Below are 21,250 nucleotides of genomic sequence, written 5' to 3'. Positions count from 1 at the left end.
TCGAATGTCTTCCCAACTTTAAGTTTTTTGGTGTTCTATGTCTTTCCGTCTTGTTTATAATGGAGAAACGAAAAATGATTTGGAAATGGTTAATGTAGATCGATAGTTTAAAATAAAAAATATATAAAAAGTTTTTTTTTCTAAACAGTATAGTCTATATGATCAATAATCGAATAAATACATGTATAAGACAATATGATACATTTAGGATTTTTTTTAAAATACCTCGTTACTTCTTTAGATATTTGAAATAATACTCTGAAATTCGTGTAAATTAAAGAAAACAAAACAAAATCTGAGAAACACATTCTTCTACTATTTGTATATTTCAAATGTTTCTCTATACATACTTAATATTCTATAACGTGAGCTTTCCCAAAAATCATTGTCAGACTTTAATCATCACTATTACAAGGAATTAAAAAGAACGTTACTTGAAAGCTCGTAGTGAATTACTATTTCTAGTTTCAAACAGAAAATAGTTGTTGATATTACCATATAATGGTTACTAGTGTTCTAGTCGCAAGTCAAAACTATAGGTTATAAAATCAAATTGGAGGGATTATCTTTTCATGGGGTATAACTAAATTCCTCACTGGCAGATTATTTCTTTCCTATAAAGTAAGATGAGACTAATATCCCGAGGAAGGAGAGACCCTGAGTTAGTGGATTGCTCACGTCATTGATTTCGATAGTGCAAGTTGTACTTCAGTAGTAGTTTGAAATAGAAAGGATAAAGATTGTAGCCTCTATCACATTTTCAAGGAGTTTCCAGATCATGAGTTCGACTATGTCGATTTGTGGTCATACCGTGGGATTAGGTACTCTATGATACCTGCATTAGGGTGGTTCGAAAACAACATTTTTTTCGAAAATGGCTTACGGCTAGTGCTAGGTTTTGGTGCGATTGGCTTAATAAGAAGTGCGCAAAATTTGAACTCGATCGGTGAAAGTCTTGAGATGCCACATCGAACCTAAAGTTTGAAAAAAAATTAAAAAATGTTACTTTCCGTGAAAAGTTTGAAAAATAATATTTTTTATCTATTGATGGTATTTTGCATGTAGATCATATCTAAATGATATAAACAATGCTACAAATAATAATAATGGACATTGCCAGACCTCATTGGCCGGATCTAATATACAAGCTTAAGTCAAAATATGCAAAAACTAGGCTAAATTGTACATTTCCGATATTCATTTTGAATTGAAATAAATAGTACGTTAAAAAATACAATTTGCTTTGGAAGTGAGTGTGCCAATATCCAATAATTTGTTTCATTGCTCAGGCAAGAGGGCTTAGCTTTGAACTAAGGTCTTTGAAGAGGACATCAAGTGCTTCTAAGGTGGCCTATTTTCAGAAGATTAATAATTCCTTGTTTGATATTGCAAAGAACTAGGGTATCAATCTAATTGTTCCTTGCAATTGTGGAAAAAAGAATTTTGTTCATACCTTGGAAATACCATTCTTGATTGACCAGCGCACTTAAAGAAATATGTTTATCGGAAGTATAGACACAAGAGAAACTAAATGTCGACAAAATCAGATTCGTCGTAACGAAGATACGTTTAAATCAAAGGGAAACCATTAAGTTGGTGATGCCTCAAGTTTTAAAACTGATTTCTTCCTAAATGAAACTGAAGCTAAGACAGAGGAAACCTCAGTTATACAGAGGAAACTGAGACAGAGAACTCAGAAAAGGAGTACCACCCTTGTAAAAGACAACAAAAAACGTCCACTAACCTTTCCAGCAAATGAGACTGAAACTTCTTACCTACGCTAGCCCGGTTTACAGGACCCAAATTTGTAAACGAAAAGCAGCTCTTCTAAGTTCATCTCTCTTGGAAGATGTAGGCCTTGTTTCTGTTGATTGTAAGGAAAAAGTGATATACTCAACAAAGTTCTTAGAGAGAGAAAAATAGCTGAAACATTTGCAGAGGAACCTGCATAATCACTTAAGTAAAATGAAAGCGTTATATTTTGACGGAAACCGTGATGAAACAATGATGATCCGTAAAAAAGGACAATAAATCTTATCGGGTTTTGTGAGGGAGAAGCACATTGTTCTTATACATGAGCCAGAGTCCAACTACATCGGTCATGTAACACCTACATCCGGAAAAGGAAATGGCATTGCTGAAGCCATCCGAAATTTTCTTTTAGAAAATATCAATACATTGGAACTCGTCGTAGTAGGTTGCAATGGAACGTTCATTAATACGGGACGGAAGAATGGTGTTATAGCTTAGCTGGAATACAGTTTCAAAAAGACTCTTCAAAGATTTGTTTGTTTTTTGCACACAAATGATCTTCCCTTGCGATACATCATTGAATAAATTTATGGAAAAAGTGCTGGAACTATTACATTCGTAGAACCAATTAGAGTGGTGCTTCAAGACTGCGAGAACATGCCAGTGCAACAGTTTCAGCCTGTGCGAGTGCCTTGGACTGCCGACTCAACAGAGGAGGTCCTAACCTCCGACCAAAAGTATCTTCTCTGCATCTGTAAAGCTGTTTCAACCGGCGATTGCAACACTGGACTGTCTGAGAGACATCCTAAGAAGTTACATCATGCTAGGTGGCTGGCAACTGCTAATAGTATGCTGCGTCTGTACATTGCAAAGCATATATGTGGGTTTCGGTCCGTCACGCTAATGAAATTACCCACTTTTTTTCTTCGAAAGGGTTCAGTTGTAAAGTTTCTAAAAAATTCGATTGAAGCAATTCTCCAGGTTAACACTACGGACCAGATTAAAGCCTGTCGATAAGATAAGGTCAGCAAAGAGCAATAGTATTAATATACTCAATTTTAACACAGGCTAATGGTCCAAGCATACTACAACTTTAGCGTGCGATTTCAAAATCAAGAGTTACGATTTTGCGGTTAACACGGTTTAATATTACCGATTTGACACAAAGATTTTAAGAAACAAAAATAGATTTATCTCCAAATCTTTCGTCTCTGGATATATCAGTATGACCTGATTGTCTATGAATGAATCACTTAACTCTTTCATATAAAGATTGCTTCAGTTTCCCGTTTCAGGAGTGGAATTTTCAAAAAAACGCTGGAAAAAGTGTTGTCTTATTTTTCATTAAGCATATTTGTACAACGAATTTCACACCTCCAATTTAAGCAAAATCTTATATTAAACGTTTTCTGAGTAAATATGGGAGATCTTACTATTATAGAAGTAGTCTCTCTTTCTCCCTTTAGAAGGGGAATTTCCGCGAAGGCTTTAATACGCAGTCCTTATCATACTTAAGAGTTTACAACGATTTTCTCAAATACAACTGAAGAAATTCCTCATATTAGGTATTTTCTCAAGAAAGAAAGGGAAAGGACCTATCCGGTTGCAATGATGTGAACAGATTTGTGGTGGGTTGGCTGAAATTGAGCTCAAATATAGAAGAGACTATGTAGATAGTATATTTCAAAAGCAAATTATCCAGAAATGCATGGAAAATAGTTCAATAAAAACACGAAACATAAACATTAATGTGAATGGAAAATCAACGAGAACAAAATTAATTTCTCCACATATCTCAAAAACTATAATAAGGAGATGGCTAATTGAAAGCTTATTGCAAAGACATAACGAAAAGCTTGAAAACTATGTACTGTATATCACGTAAGCTAAATATGAATAGAACATTCTCAAAAGTAAAGTTTATGCATCTTCTTCGAATTACGTGCTTGAAATATCCCACATTAGGATCCCACATTGCGATATCCACACTCAATTTAGCACGCAACGCGACTTTTGACCTGATCACGTGACAAAGTCTGGTCGTTATGGCAAACCGGATAGGTTCTTTGGATATTATGGAAATTATTCCCTTTTTCCCCCTTAGGAGCAAAATTTTCGAAAACGCCAAAACACGCATTCTCTTATTTGTATTTAAGAGTTCATCTAGTGAATTTCACATCTCCAAATGAATCTCTACATTCGGCATTTTGTGAATAAATAAAAAAAGAGATTTCTTTTAATTACTGAATTTCACTCCTTTCCGTCCAAAAGACTGCAACCTCCAGAAACACTAAACTATGTACTTGCTTATTTTTTAAAAAAAATTAAAAGTGTATATATACAAAATTTCAAATCTCTCATTTAAGTGAGTCCTTAAGTGAGACCCTTTCTGATTAAAGAAAGCAAATTTGAATAATTTAGAAATGTCCTTCTTCTCTGCCTCCGCTTAGGAGCGGGATTTAAGAAAAAACTGAAAGATGTGTTTCCTTATTCTTAGTGAGAAGCATAAATGCTGAGTTTCATCTCACATACGGTAGGAATTTGTGAGGTACACGATTCTTGGTAAAATATTTGAACCTCCTCTTTACTCCCTTTAGAATACGTATTTCCAAATATCCTTCTTTATTTCTTGATTTTGTGAGAAATGAGTATAGTGTCCACATTTCACGTTTCTATCTGTAGTATTATGCCCTGGACGATCATGAATCTACTCTTTTCTATAATAGTATAGCGCATTATCTTCTGGTACAAATTTTAAATTTTATTTTAAGAAAATTAAATTTTCCCAAAACTAAGAAAAAAATAAATCTTGTGTCCTAGTATTTATCAAAAATCTTTTCCTTTCCTGAACTAGATGTTTAAGTTATAGAACGAACTGGTCACTCAACATTGATTTTTGGGGAAGCTCATGAATTAGTAAATAAGTAAAGTAAATAGAAATTAATGAGACTGGTTTTCATTTTAGAAAAACATAAAAAAGAAATAAAATTTAAAAAAACGGCGTAAACAATTACTTACCTAATTCTTATTAACATTGAATTATTACGTGCTTTTAGTATAATACCATATTTCTGCTATATTTTAAAGTAAACAGAAACTATTTGAAAACTCGTTAATCTGGAAAGTTGTTTGTATAATAACTGAGGTAATTTTTCCTCAGGTTGTAAGTGTAAGAAAATATTGTCCGATAAGTGATCGCGAGGCGTCGTGAAGCCTGGGCTCTACATCAATCATAGAACGACATTGGCTCAAGTGTGATGCATCGGAATTTTTCGATACGATTCATGCCGTTGCCTTCCTAACGGACACTTGAGAAAACGTGAAATAACAGAATTGCGCCAACAATTTTGCCAAACTTAGAAGACATGGCGAACTCGCGACAACAGCATTTAGAGCAGTGTTTCTCAACCTTTTTTCCGTTTCGGGCACACCAAAGTACGTTTCAAACTTTCGCGACACCCCTGAGTGTGATTTATTTTCCCAGATGGAAAAAAGCAAACAGACAAAAATATATACAATTTATTTTCTTTTTATTATGGATCGATCATAACGTACAAACCTCACAAGCTAAATCTTCACCAAAATGTCCCATATTTTGTAACAGACGGCATCCTTTGATCCTTCGTTAGAGCTCCGGTCAAACTTCCTAAATATGCATAATAATTAAATATAAAGAACGATATTGTTCACACATGGCCACCATTATTTGGTATTTCTCTTACGGCCACAACTATGAATTTGTTGTTCCCGGTCATCGATTGTCCAACGTTTCTCTTCGTATTGAAAATGCTTCCGATGATGTGGATGTTTCTGATTGAGTTTCAATAAACTAGTGCCACGTAGATCTCAACCTCGATGCTGGCGCCATCTCGTGACATCCCACAATAGAACGTGATATCTCAGGAACGGTGCATCTGACCACTCTGGTTCCTTCACATTCGTGATCTACGTGCAAAGCTATCGATTGCAATTACGCTCTAGCAAGTTCACGGGGAAACGAAATTGGGGCTAAATCTAGACGTACTCTTAATTCTTGAGCTATATCTCATTAAACATTACTGCCATGAAAGTATATATGCTGGCAAGTGCCTCAGTGTTGGATTAAGAGTCAGTTTTTCAAAGTCAGGGGCCTTGGGTTCGATTTCCGTTGAAGTTAATTAAGGAAAGGTTTGTCCTCCTCGCTGGTCTAGTAGCTAGCACGTGCGCCTTTGGTGTACGGGATCCTGGATTCGATTTCTGATGGGGGAGCCTTCGGAATTTTAACTGTCCTCGATGTTTGTGTGTTCGTGTCCCTGTCGTTAGAGGGTTAATGGAAGAACAAGTAAAATAAAGTAAAAACGTAGTAATTAGGTAGTCAAGTTACTGAGGAACGTTCGGTAAATGAGTTAACTTTTGTTCAAAAAGTAGTAGAGTACTTGGGTGTACTTGGTTCGATCCCCGACGAAATACGTTTGTGGTAAACAAGATCGTGTCCGTGGGTTTTCTTGGGGTTCTCCTGTTTCCTTCCACATTATCACTCCACCAATTATTCCATCATTATTCATTTGCCATAATCATTCGTCTCTCTTAGCCTAAAGGGCATAATCGTAGGACGTTAAACTGAGAAATTTAATTTCATTCTCCCATCAAAGTATCCCCATCAGGATTCTGCCGCCTATAGTCGGACAATTTGTCCATGCCGACCAGATGCCGCAGTCGGATTGCCAGCGCCGGACGTCGGCGTCTTTCAGTGCGATTTTGGACCGCGACGAATAGTTGCCTTGCCGAACAGTCAGCAAACAGCCGTAAAGGCGCAGTAAAAACTCCGGCGCCGACGTCGAAAAGAGGCCGGCATAAGGAGTCGCCAGAGGCGGAAAGAGGCCTTCCACACTGTTTTGCCGACTCTGATGGTCATTTTACTTTACGATTTTCGACCACTTGCCGCCTCGGCAAAGGGCCAGCATCTTTGAACAAGTAGATCGTCGTGCCCTCGCGGACGGGTGCCGGCTGCCTCCGGCGGCCCGCCACCATCGACGGTGGCATTCCCTCTTTCCGACCGCGACTTCCTGATGGGGATACTTCAGTGTTAGTCTTACTTTAAAGACGGCGGGCTTTACTTTTAGCATCGATTCTTAAGTCGACAAAATTATATTTCTCAATTTTCTCTATAACTACGTATTAGCTTTAAAACTGATCTTCTAAGCTTTTTTTTCTACAGCCACAACGTTCTTAACCTAATCTTTGGCCGGCCTCCGGTTCCTTTCCAATTTAGTTCTGTAGCATCTACTCGATGACATAGCTACATATTCCAAAGATCTTCCTCATACATGCTCAAACCACCTCGGACTGCTTTTTTTTTTTTTTTTTTTTTTTTCAGGTTTCCTACTACTCGTCTTCGGATCACTTCATTCTTAATTTTGTTTTTCTCGTCACTCCATACATCCACTGCATCATCTTCATCTTCGCAACGTGCAACTTCTGTTCTTCTCTCTTCTTCGCCGTCCAACATTCCGCTCAGCATAATATGATAGGCCTCACTACAGTTTTGTAAACTTTTCCTTTAAGGTGTATTGGTATCTTATGGTAAGCGTATTGATACGTACAATAACACAATACTCTTGCCGCTTCTCTGCATTTTGTTCAATCACTGCTAACGCTGCTTTTCACATCTTCTTCTATCCCTGCACTTTCCTGCAGTATTGATCCCAAGTACTTGAATTTCCTTGTCATTACCAACTCTTCTTCATTCAGTCGTATCCCTGATAGGACAATATAAATATTCTGTCTGCTTTTACTATTTTTAAGCCCTTTCCTCTCCAATGCTACTCTCAAGGCATCTAATCTCTCCTTGCAGTACTGCCTTGATTTCACTCATCAGCACGATGTCATCCACAAATAGCATATTCTAAGATGTTAACTCTTGAATATTCTTTGTAAATAGTGATGAGCGCAAGAGTCTTGGTCTTGCAGTTTTTGCAAGTGTCTTGCGTGCACGACCAAGACCAAGACCAAGACCGGGAATCCCGATGCAAGACTAAGACCAAGACCAAGTCCAAGACCAAGACTCTTGCGCAAGAGCCTTACACAAGTACCGATACTACTTACTTTTTTTATATAGATGTAAAAGGAAGGGAAAAAATCATTACATCTTTTACTTGAATTTTTTGGCTTCAGTAAAAATTTCGCTAGAGTGAATATGTTCCCAGTAGCAACGCTATCCATATGTGTAGATCTGCTCCTGTAGTATATAGGTCCATTATGTTTGTTTTTTTTTTTTTTTTTTTGAATCGCTTGTTCCCGTTTTCTGTAGTTATTACTCGTTTTCAAGCTACACAGGTTTTATTCTAATCAAAGCTCACAAAGAAATTTATCATTGGTGCTGAATTACGATGCATTCCTGCGTTTAGAAGATGGCCGAGGCCATAATGTGAACTGTTACAACGTATAAGAACTTCAGTGTCTGATTTACTTTGGTCATCATTTGATTCATTTACTGCAGCCCATGATTGGATTTTGGGAAACCATACTAAGAATAGTTGTGTCCATAAGAAGCGAATAAGCAAAAAGTAAACTAAAACATGTTATGACCGCAGCGGGTCAGTGGTAGAGCGTTTGCCTCTTGTGTACGGGGTCCCTGGTTCGATGCCAGATTGTGCCATGTAAGCTTTTTGGTGGAGAAACGCCGTTTTCCCGAGTTTCCCGAGTACGTGGGTTTTCCCGAGTTTCATCCTACTTTCTTCATTTCTCATTATCACCGTCTCCCTTAGCCTCGGTGCATAATCGTGGGACTTTAAACTAGATATTTTGTTTCATTTCAAAACATGTTCGTGGTGTTCTTCTTCCAAAACTATAGAGAAATGTAGTATTGAACATCAGTAATTCCGCACAACACAGGTACCGACTACATGAGTATGGCTTTGACTCCGAGACTCAAGCATCCGTTGGAAATTTTTAATGTGTGTTCATGTCGAATTGTGCTTAATATCGAAATAACATTTTCAAAACATTGACAAAAACTTACTGCATCTGCCCGCAACTTTGATTTCATAGTCGGATGCTTATACGTTGAATAATTGTTTATTAGTATAGCTTTTAGCCTAATTAGGTATACGGCTCATCGAGGATTGAGCGATATAACATTATACAACAATAAATAACCCATATTCACAAGTGAGAGTGATTTTGTACAATTACTTCAAATAACTTGGAGTTTTTATGCCGTTATTTTGTATTTCTAATATAGGTCAAAAGTATTGATATAAATTGAGTTTACATAAAAGACAGTTGAGTTGTTTTCAGGTCTCACTCAAATTATTCTAAAATATTAAGAGGTTTGAAATCATTATTATCTTAATTTTCTCTCTCTCTTTTTTGGCTAATATTTCTAAAACTTTCATCATCATCATAGCTACTCTGCCATTATTGGCAGGTTACTTGCTGGAACTGAAAAGCTTCGATGTACACTGGCATTCAGCTAGTCTCTTCGTCTTGACGGTAGCAATTTTCTGTTTTAATATCTTCCTCCAAATACTGTCTCCTTCACCTCTCCCTCTCTTTCCTTCCACCATATCCTCTAGCACGTCCCTCATAATACAGTCCCTCCTCAGCCAATGTCCCAACCAGTTTCTCTTCCTCCTCTTATTTACATCTAAAATTCTTCTTTTCTCCCCTACTTGTACTATTTCTAATACCTTCTCATTCGTCTTCCCTTCAACCTAGTTAATTTTCTCCTTTTTTCTTCATGTACATGTTTCAAAAGCCTCCATTTCTTCTCGCGTTTGCGTAATGTCCATGTGTCTGCCCCATAGAGTACATTTTGGAATCAATAAAACAATTAGAAGTTTGTTCAATACAAAGATTAACTAATCGTGGTTGAAAAGAAAAAAAATCTGACCCCTTTAGAGTGTAAAAATAATTTTACAATTCATGGTATTTAAGTAATCTGTTTCGTCTTGATTCTCTTTTATGCGTCTCAGGGGTAGCCTCCTCAGTTTGGGAACCAGTGGAGTGTTGGATTTGTGAAAAATATAAAAAGATTCGAAACGTTGTGATTTGTCTTATAAGCAATGAAGCGTGGGCATCCATTGAAGAAAAATAAAGGTCGTCGCCTATGTTGTACACTGGCAGCATACTTACAAGAAGGTAAACTATATTATATTTAGAAACATACGTTGTATTTCCGTTACTATTGGCGCATTATAGAATTTATTATCTCTTATATCCAGAGTATAATTTGCCTTTGAAAAGCATAAGATTTGTTAAAAGCAAGACTTGCAAGACTCTTGCAAGCAAGACCAAGACCAAAGCCAAGATTCGGTGTGCAAGACCAAGACCAAGACTGAATGTGCAAGACCAAGATCAAGACCAAGACCACCCCGGTCTTGGTCTTGGTCTTGTATTTGCTTATCACTATTTGTAAGTTCGTCCATCACAATTGCAACAAGGTATGGACTAAGACTAGATCCCTGATGAAGTCCCACTTTAACTGTGAATTCCTCTGTTATTCTGCACGCATTCTTCACTCCTGTCTTATATCCGTCATACACTATGTGATCAAAAGTATCCGGACACCTGGCTGAAAATGAATTACAAGTTCGTGGCGCCCTCCATCGGTACTGCTGGAATTCAATATGGAATTCAAGTTGGCCCACCCTTAGCCTTGATGACAGCTTCCACTCGCACAGGCATACTTTCAATCAGGTGCTGGAAGGTTTCTTGGGGAAATGACAGCCAATTTTTCAGAGAGTTCTGAACTGAGGAGAGGTATCGATGTAGGTCGGTGAGGCTTGGCACGAAGAAAATGTTCCAAAACATCCCAAAGGTGTTCTATAGGATTCAAGTCAGGATTCTGTGCAGGCCAGTCCATTACAGGGATGTTATGGTTGTGTAACCACTCCGCCACAGACCGTGCAGTATGAACAGGTGCTCGATCGTGTTGAAAGATGCAATTGCCATTCCCAAAATGCTCTTCAATAGTGGGAAGCAAGAATGTGCGTGCTTAAAACATCAATGTAGGCCTGAGCTGTGAAAGTGCTACGCAAAACAGCAAGGGGTGCAAGCCCCCTCCAAGAAAAACACGACCACACCGTAATACCACCATCTCCGAATTTTACTGTTGGCATTACACATGCTGACAGATGACGTTCACCGGGCATTCGCCATTCCCACTCCCTGCCATCGGATCGCCACATTGTGTACCGTGATTCGTCACTCCACACAACGTTTTTCCACTGTTCAATCGTCCGATGTTTACGCTCGTTACACCAAGCGAGGCGTTGTTTGGCATTTACCTGCGTGATGTGTGACTTATGAGCAGCCGCTCGACCATGATATTTAAGTTTTTTCACCTCACACCTAACTGTCATAGTACTTGGAGTGGCTCCTGAGGCAGTTTGGGATTCCTGTGTGATGGTCTGGATAGATGTCTGCCTATTACACTTTACGACCCTCTTCAACTGTCGGCGGTCTCTGTCAGTCAACAGACGCTGTCAGCCTGTACGCTTTTGTGCTGTACATGTCCCTTTACGTTTCCACTTCTCTATCACATCAGACACAGTGGACCTAGGGATGTTTAGGAGTGTGGAAATCTCGCGTACAGACTTCTGACACAAGTGACACCCAATCACCTGACCACGTTCGAAGTCCGTGAGATCCGCGGAGCGCCCCATTCTCCTTTCTCACGATGTATAATGACTACTGAGTACCCGGCAGTAGGTGGCAGCGCAATGCACCTGATATGAAAAACGTATGTTTTTGGGGGTGTCCAGATACTTTTGATCACATAGTGTACATATATTGAATTATATAGATTATTCCTTTGGAGTTCTAGTACCAATTTTTATATACTAAAGTATTACCTTCATTATTTGATTAAAAAAGAACCAATAAAGCTTTTTACTTCGGTTTTTTTAAAGTCTAGAGGCATTGTAGAACACGTTACGTATGATTTCACGCCTTCCTGCACCGAGACATAAGAGTTGATGACGTCATAACCTTAAGTTTTTTTTGTTAAGCATATTTTCATTATTTTTGGCGGGCTTACTTGTGCACCTAGAAGATTGAAATTTTGCACAAACATTCAGTCCACTGAGCGGTATTTATCAGATTTTTCTCAGATCTCTGCGTTAGCACAGGAGGGATCCAGAGCGGCAAAATGGTTAAAAAAATATTTTTTACCAAAAAATCCATATTTTCACGATTTTCCCGCCTTAGATACACGGTGGAGACATGTGAATGATACCGTTTGAAAGCCAATTCTATTCTGAAGAGAATGATGGGAGAACCATGATCCTTGGGCAATTAGGGATGTCTCAGGAAATTTTTACTCATGATCCTGTTTTATACTAGAATCTGGGGTATTGTGGTTATATTTTTTGCGGGCTTACTTGTGCACCTAGAAAATTGAAATTTTGCACAAACATTCAGTCCAACAAGTAGTATTTATCAGATTTTTTAGGTCTCTGTGTTAACACATGGGTCCAGAGGGGTAAAAAGTTTTAAAAAGAGATATTTTAACAAAAAATCCATTTCTTCGCGATATTCCAGCCTCAGATACATGTCAATGGTACCGTTTGAAAGGCAGTTCTATTCTGAAGAGTATGATGGGCGAATTATGATCCTAAGATAAATAGGGATGTCTCAGGATTTTTTTTTACCTGAGATCAGGGTCTTTTGCCGTAATCTGGTGCATTGTGGGGATTATTGATAAATATTTTCCCGCCCTTACTATTCAAGATAGAAGCTTGAAATTTTGTACACACATTTAGTACAATCTTAGTATTTTTCAGTTGATTTTCAGGTCTCTGAGTTAACACAGAGGGTCCAAAGAGGCTCAAAATTTTAAAAAAAGATATTATCGAAGAACAATCCCGATTTCTCTCAAAATTTCCCGCCCCAGGGAGATGATAGAGAAATATGAATGGCACCATTTTAAAGGGTGTTCTATTGTGAAAACAACGAGGTGTGAACCATGATCCTACTATAAATAGGGATGATGCTGTAGCCGCTTGACTGAAAGTCTATAATTTATCTAAAATGCCAGAATCTAAAAGGGTTAACTGTTCGGAACATATCTTTTCTTAGTGCCCACCAAAAAAGATCCAATAACACTGTATCATACGCTTTCTCTAGGTCAATGAAAACCAGATGAAGGTCCATCTGGTATTAGCTGCACTTTTCCATTAGCATCCTGTGTATCCGTTGTCGATCATCCTGGCATGAAGCCGAATTGGTTCTCTGTTATTTCAGTCTCTTTCCTCAACCTTGCTTCTATCACTCTCTCCCAGAGCTTCCTATCATGGATTATAAATTTTATTCCTCTGTAGTTGCCACATTCTTGAAATCTTGCACAACTGCTTTAATTTTAAAAACCGGTACAATGTAGCTGTTTGTCCATACCTTTGGCATATTTCTTGTGTCCAATATCCTATTAAAAACTTGAGTTTTAGCATTTTTCATCTTTTTCATGGCATTTTCTACCTCTATCATTGTCACAGGCCGAACCAGTCCCTGATTTGTGGATAAATTTTCGCAAGCTTCCCTCGGTTCCACCTCTTATTTATCTTCTTCACACTTGTCAGAACCTCGTTATTTTCGTCCTTGATGCAGTGAACAAACACAATATCTTTCATTTGCGTTTTTCTTACTTTTGAAAGCTTGTATACCATATTTTCTCCTTTTTTTTTGTTCCAGGTTGTTGTCAATTCATCATAAGCTTTGCCTTTTGCTACATTAACGGCCATCTTCGTGTTCTTCGTTTCTTTGTAATCTATAAGATTTGGTTGATTGTCAGAGTTTTACCATCTTTTGTATTGTTCCGTCTTCTCCCTTTATAGCTGCTTAAGCTTCTTTATTTCACTATCATGTTACCTTATCAGAGGTATCTTTCTATTGTTTGTCCTACAACTTTTCTTGCTGTAGTTCTGAGTGCTACTGATACTCTGGTCCACTCTTCTTACACGAGCAACTCTTCTTCGTTTATTTACAGTGATTAGAATGTAGCAATTTTCTTCCAAATCTTTTCGGCACATATCCCATCTAGTTTCCACTATTTCGTTCAAACAGAGACATTTTGCCGTTTTTTTTTTCCTAGTGTTTCTTTGATTAAGATATCGGTTACTGCGACGCGGTGTTGCTCCGTTAGACTATCACCTGTATTGCTTTGTAGTTCTTTGCATCATGTAGGTTTTGTCCTGTCCATAAGATGAAATCGATCTGAGACCTTGCGGTGCCACTCCTATATGTAATAAAATTTTCGTCTTTTTTCATGTATAAGGTATTCAGTATAGCCAGGTCGTATTCTTCTGTCACTTGTATGTTCTCGCCTTCTTTATTTCTGTTTTCTAATCCATATTCTCCATGTATTCTTTCATATCCTGATCTTGATTGTCCTACATGTCCATTTACAGTAGATCTCATGCTAGGACAAGCTTCACGTAAGGAACAATTCTACAGAATTCTATCTAGTTTTTTTTATCTAAAATTCTTGCTTTGCCTCTTCATCATACCCAACTAGGGACATACGGGCTGATTATAATCAAGGTTTCACGAACTTACTATAATAATTCTGTCGCTTACTCTCTTCATGTACATCAATTTCTCCTTTATATTCTTATCCAATACAATTCAAACGCAATTCTTTCTGTTGTTGTTCCCCATATACATAAACTTGTATCCACTTCCTATTTCCTTTGATCTTGAACCCTCCCATTTAGTTTCCTGGATACATGCTATGCCTACTCTTCCTTTTGCCAGCATCTCCGATAACTCGTCGTTTCTGCTTGTCAAAGTTTCAACGTTCCACGTTCCTACTGATTTTCTCCTGTTTTTGGACTCGCTTCTTTAGTCCCTTCCGTCTATTGTTAAGGGGTAGAACTTGTTTATTTCTCACAACCTTAAGGCGATCGGGCCTTTGCGTTGCTTCTGGGGTACGCCCTAGACCTGGCGCTACGCTTCTGGGGTAGACTTTTCTCACTCATATTTCTTTCTCTATCCGTATTTCATTTGACTTTGGCAATTGCCTAGCTGTCGTCAAGTCCGAACCTGGAGGATTAGGATTTTCTGTTGAGGTTTTCCCCCCTAATTTGAGAGTATTACTACTCCTAAAATTTATCAAACTAATGTTAAAATTATCAGTAACTACTACAATTCATATTGTCTTGTTTTACCAGGGAAATCTACCGATTAGTATATGTCTGATATTTGCACATTTTTTCATTAACGCTAAAAAATATTGTAGAATTAACTAACTAACTCCATGGTCTATGGAACCCGGAGGATCAATGCCGCGTTCACAAAAGCTCTCCATTGACTTCTATCCTTAACCAGCAGGGTCCAGTTTCTACTTTGTATTCCTATTTCAGCGAGATCCATCTTAATATTGTTCCCCCATCTGCGCCTAGGTCTTCCTAATGGTCGTTTTCCGATTGGTCTTCGAGTCAAGACCTTGAAAGCGTTTCTACTTTCTTCCATCCTAGCTATATGTCCTCCCCACCTAAGCCTCCTAGACTTGATGACCCTAACAATGTTTTATAAACCGTATGAATTATGTAGTTTCTCGTTACGAAGTTTCCGCCATTCCCTATTCCCGTTCTTGGGTCCGAATATTCGCCCCAGGGTCTTGTTCTCAAATACTTTCAGTTTATGTTCTTCACTCAGAGTAAGCGACCATCTATCGCAACAATAGAGAACAATAGGCATGATTATTGTTTTATATATTTTAAGCTACAAATTCCTCGACACAATTCGCGACGACAAGAGATTTTGAACTGAATAATAACAGGAATTCCCTGCTTTTAGTCGACATTTAATTTCTTCGTGAATATGATTTTCGGCTGTTAATATTGATCCCAGATATTTGAAACTATCCACTTTATCAAAAATATTATTTAATTTGCCGTATTACGGTCCCGACGCACTTAAATGTATTTAGTTTTCTCTGCATTTATTTCTATTGTTCTATCATCTATTAATTGTAGAATTATTATTGTTATTACTATTATAGTTCTTTCTTCACTCATATTGTAGCTCGAAAGATAAGATCCATTCAATAAACTGAGCATTAAGTCATACACGTACAAATCACAATTATCGCTACAACTTACTACTTTAGTCAGCCTAAATCTTAAACCATCTTTTAACCCAATACAAATTAATGGCCACTTAAACTTATAAGAACACTTTGATCTCTCAGCCCCATCACTCAAGACAGGGAGAACGAATGTAGAGAGAACCTGATTTTTTTTAAATTACGCTCGTAATTTATCCCATAAATATTAATAAAATATTTTAAACATGAAAAATGTCAAAAGGAGCCTGGAACAAAATTCAACCCTCTGCTGTAACTCTACTTTTGACGTTGTCGACATAAACATTCAATAAGTCATATGAAACGTTAAATTAAAGGCCAAGAAACTTCAATAGGGGTCTCAAGTAAACATTTACATACGCTACTTCTGTGGAATTTTTGAAAATATCCTATAATTGTCCATATGTACTAGGTATTATTATTAAATTTCAAACCAAAAGCAGTCTACAACAAATCTACTTTCCCTCTATGTCTCTGGTTGAGAACAGCTATTAACTTTACATCTGGTAACTCCTAAACCTCAATTCATGGAACAGTTACCAACTTCAGGCCATCTCATGCCTCTTAAACCTAATCTGAGAAATTATAATCAACTTCACATCATGTCATGACTACTAAACCTCAATAAAAGTAACAATTATCAACTTCACGCCGTCTCATGACTCCTAAACCTCAATCTGAGGACCAGTGATCAACTTCATGCCATCTCATGGAACTCAAACTTCAATCTGAGGAGCAATATCAAAGTCATACCAACTTACCACTTCTAAACCTCAATCAAGGTATTAATAGTGAGGACGAGATCGAATATCATGAAAGTGTCTACCTCTGATCTAAATAAACAATATAGGCAATATGTTTCTCAAGTTCAGTAAGTTCATTCAAACAGCGTTTAAGACTAGATGTTACATCTGCAAACCACTGATGGTATACATTCTACAGTTATAATGTATTTTCAGAAAATAAGTGCCACTCTTTATTGCATAATAAGTTTCCTGGAAATTTAAGAATTTTCGACGTACTTAAAAACCTATTTTGAAATCTGAAGGAATATATGGAACAGTCATATGTGAATTTTCCTTTTCTTGTACTATGTGGTATACTCCATATACTCCATTTTCTATTTCCTATCTACATGGAACATCACCATATATCGAAGAAAACTTTGAAGTACTTAACCGAATATTCGAGAAATTAATTACTATTGCACTCCTACATTGTTTCATTTGAATTTTAAGGCCTATTGGTACACACTATAACCTACACACCAGTCTCATTATTTTCCATAATCTAGTAGCTATTTCGCCGCTTCTGTGTCATTTCTCCTAATCATAAATAAAACTGGAATTACTCTGTCAATTTGTACGTGTCAGGAGTTCTATTTTCTCTGTATTTAGAATCTCTATGTAAGGATGCTATGAATCACAATCTTCCTCCGAAACGAACTCTGTGTGGGGCCAAAAAAGTTTCAAATCTTATTCAACCGGTCATTCTAAGTGACTTTTTTTTTACACAATATTGGGCATTGAATTGCAACACCAGGAACGAGACATACTGTCCATATTTTATTTGTAGAATGAGTAGACCACGAGAGAATAGTGACATGATTGGCAGAACCACACCGCTACGCATCAAATGCTCTGACTACTTCCCGGGCAACAGTAATGACGAGAAGAACAAAGAGTCGCACTTACGAAAGTAGAAATGTGTTTGTTCGACGCCAGCCTATCACCGAATACAGCAACAGTACCAGCAGTTATCTACCCTTAATTAAAAAAAAAAAAAACAATTTAGATTGTGGATTATCCCATCTTTCGAAGCTTGGAACTGTGTTCAACAAAATGAACACTGAATAGAGAAAATAACGACCGACCTCCAGAATTCCAATGCCTCCGCCACATTAACGTCCCAGAATATAGTCAACTTACGTGCAAGGCTAGTAAAATCGTACATCCACAAACACTTGCATAAAAATTCGGGAATGCTGCACAGCAACCAGTATCCATATATCTCGTCTTGATAATCGGGAAATTTTCTTACGGCACATAATTGTTGTAGCTGCCTTTAGTGCACACAATATCGTCTTGTATGGAATGGTTCGATAAAGTTGTGTATCTCTCCTTTTCTCCAGCAAATCCAGTTTTTGTCTGTAGTGCCACCAAAATGGTAACATCTGTTTCTGATAATACAGCAGCAACATACTTGAGGAGACATGTATTGTTATCACCTTACCGGTCCGGTGCCAATCATTATGGTATAAGAAGCGATTATAGTCTACCCTTCGTGTCTACTACACATTAATGGAACGTCAACAACCTTTGGTAGCTTGTTGTGGTCCCAATTCTAGAGTTCCTTAATTTTCCAACAGGACAATGCGATGACAGCTGTGACACGCAACTTTCGACAATTCATGGATAAGGTACATGTTCTGTTTTCTGGCTCCGGCGTCTACTTATTTATCGTCTACTGAACACGTATCGTCTTTGATTGCATGACGACTCATACATTAGAGCTCTTCTCGACTACAAGAGTGTCTCTGTATAATCTTATAAAAGATTTCGAAATCAAATGGCTTGTGATACCACAGGAGAATATCTATCTCTTTCTCTGTTTTTTCTTTGTTCTCTGTAAGTCTCGCTGTGTGATATTAGTTATTGACTACCATGATCAAATATGCTTATATAAAGGTAACCAAGAAAGTTTTGTCACTATTTGCGGAGATCCATGTTCCATTGGCCCGCACACCGTGAGTTGAATGCGAATGGAGATAAGGCGAAGGGCAGTTGTTGGTGTGGGTTTATGCAAAATACTACCTGGTTGTGGCAGTGCAGTTACAACGTGAACTTGTGTAAGGACAGAGTGAATATGGGACCTCCACGGAGAGTCATAAGGGCGTATATGCTCTACGACTTCAAACTGGGGTCAAACGGGGCGGAAGATATCCCAGGCCTTTGATGAGGGTGTCATGATTACTCGGACAGTGCAGCGGTGGTTTAACAAGTTTAAGGACGGTGACGAAACACTCGAAGACGCACCACGTGCCGAAAGACCAACACATATACAAAATGAAGATTGCAGGCAGCAATTGAGGTGAACAGTGGCCAGACATATGAGGAACTGGAACTACAAATTCAGTGTGGGTGGAGAAACCATTTGGCAACACCTCCATCACCTTGGGAAGGACTAGCAGTTGGGTCCCATACTATTTGACTCCAGGGCCAAAAGACAACAGGAGCAGACGCATGTGTTTCTTTGCTGTCTCGTCTGAGGAAGGAGCCATTTCTGGACAAGATGTTCTGGACATGTGATGAGAAGTTGATCCTATACTACGGCGCCGTCATCATTGGTTAGCATCCCATGAACCGGTTCCAAAACAGCCGATACCAGCACTGCACCTGAAGAAGGTTCTCTTGTGTCTTTGGTGGACTACTCGCGGCATCGTACACCAGAAACTGCTACCAGCTGGTCAGAGCATAAATGCAACTGTGTATTGTCAGCAGTTGAGTCGTGTTCAAGAAAAACTCAAAACTCTGGTCCTACTGTTACAGGATAACGCTAAGCCCCACGTGGCTAGGATGACCCGGGATATTATTCTACGCTTTGGATGGAAAACACTATTGCATTCACCATAGTCCCCGAATACTGTACCGTCCAATTATCACCTGTTCCATTCCTTGGACAATCATTTTAGAGGACACCAGTTCAAATCCCTAGTAGAGGTGCAAAATGCACTTGATACCTACCTTGCTTCACGGTCCACCAATTTCTACCGCGATGGAATATATGGCCTTCCAGAACGTTGACAGAATGTCGTCGGTGCTGATGGGGAGTACTTTTATTCTTCCAGGTACGTCTTAGGTGACATGCCGATGTTCAAAGGTAGTGGGTAAAAAGCGACATAACTTTCTTGTTACCTTTATATGCATGTTCTGTTAGATTTCCGAAGTGAAGCCACACGTCGCACAGTATTTTTAAAAAGTGTTGATTTCACTATTGACCTAAATTATCTGTCTAACAAATTTAAGACTGTTTGCTCACTTTTCTTGTTGTAATGTTGTAACTTCAATGTTCAGCAGTAGATTAGATTATGCACACGCTGAAAAAAGCAAAATCTAGCTTCTCATTTATTTCCAATGACTTCTCGTAATTATTATCCGCCTACAGTAAACTTGAAGTAGAAGTGAACAAACCATATCCATTGCAACTAGTGCAGTTGTGGTAATTCTATATGCTACAATCAGTGGCGTATTTAGGGACGCTTCCGGGCTTAAGCCCCCTCCTGAAATCTCATTTACTAAAGTATATGAAATATCTTGCAGAATTTTCAGATTTTCAGGCAAAGCCTCCCTACCCCGAAAGTTAGCAAAGCCCCCCCGAAACAAAATCGTAAATACGACACTGGCTACAATATTGTAGTCGCACACATATTGTGCAAATACTCCGTCCACCCAATATCGACAGACCACCTCATTTGGACATTTATCTATCGCGTCAAACTCCTGCTCTTAACCAATAAGATCTTAATAGTATAATATTGGTCATGGGTCAAATCTTTTTTCCGTACACTTTTCGTGTTGACGAAAGGTATCCCTCTTTTCCTTCACTTTATTATTCACGTTTACGTATTAATTCAATAGATATTGGACTATTTTTCAAACAACCTTCTTCTGTTTAAAAAAAAAATCCGTGTGGTTGACACAGAAGCAAGCGGATAGCATTATCACCTATAAGAGACAATTAAAAATTTGTACTAACCTTTGATGTTCTTCTGGAGATGTTTGGCGACAAAGAGGAAAATGAGGACTGTTGCAGGTTTGTAGATGGATAGGTACTTTTCAGCACCTGGGAACAAATGCATATATTTTGTGAGAAACACATATTACTGAGTTAAGATAACATAAATACAGTGTATTTAATATTTTATTTACACTTTTTTCTTTTAGGTAAAGAGTTTAAAATCCAAGAAAACTTTTCCTCCCCTCCTTGCTCCCAAAAAAAGAAAAACAAAGAGAAGATATGAAAGACTGAGAGTGGGCTCGCAGTCAGAAGACTTCATTGAGTGATTCGAATTGGAAACGTATCAGTCCTTCTCAAGAATCATGATCTTATCAATAAATATGTTCTACAGGGTGGTCTGGCAGTGGGCGTATCCCCCTTTAGTTTCAACAGTATAGTGTTAGTTATGGTAGAATGTCTGTACACAGTTACCTTGAAGAGACTTAAGAGTCACAAACATCGGTATGATCACCATCCATATCGTAACACAGCTGAATTCTGCGCCAAGTTCTCACAGATGTTTTGTGGAGATACTCCGGAGTAACGAGGGTGAAGGCGTGTTCCACAGCTACTTGTAATTCCTTCGTTGCGTGATGAGTGTTTCTTGCTTGTTGCTTTATGAAACCCCAGAGAGCATTGTCTGGTGTCGTCAGATCG

At 38.2% G+C, this 21,250-nt stretch overlaps 1 protein-coding gene across 3 annotated transcripts in view; it reads right to left on the bottom strand.

Annotated features, from left to right (window-relative positions):
* The window catches only part of LOC145684022 (uncharacterized), a 155,030-nt gene that overhangs the window by 71,254 nt on the left and 62,526 nt on the right, over positions 1 to 21,250 (bottom strand). For all 3 annotated transcript variants that reach the window (XR_014131231.1, XM_081755841.1, XM_081755849.1), the window contains exon 2: positions 20,573 to 20,659. The gene's annotated coding sequence lies outside the window, so the exon portion shown is untranslated. The remainder of the gene's footprint in view (positions 1 to 20,572; positions 20,660 to 21,250) is intronic.

This window comes from Thermobia domestica, chromosome 1 (assembly GCF_964235325.1).
Source record: "Thermobia domestica chromosome 1, izTheDome1.hap1.1, whole genome shotgun sequence".
NCBI classification, from domain to species: domain Eukaryota; kingdom Metazoa; phylum Arthropoda; class Insecta; order Zygentoma; family Lepismatidae; genus Thermobia; species Thermobia domestica.
The sequence above is the reverse complement of the archived record's forward strand: the minus strand, read 5'-3'. Positions and strand labels throughout refer to the sequence as shown.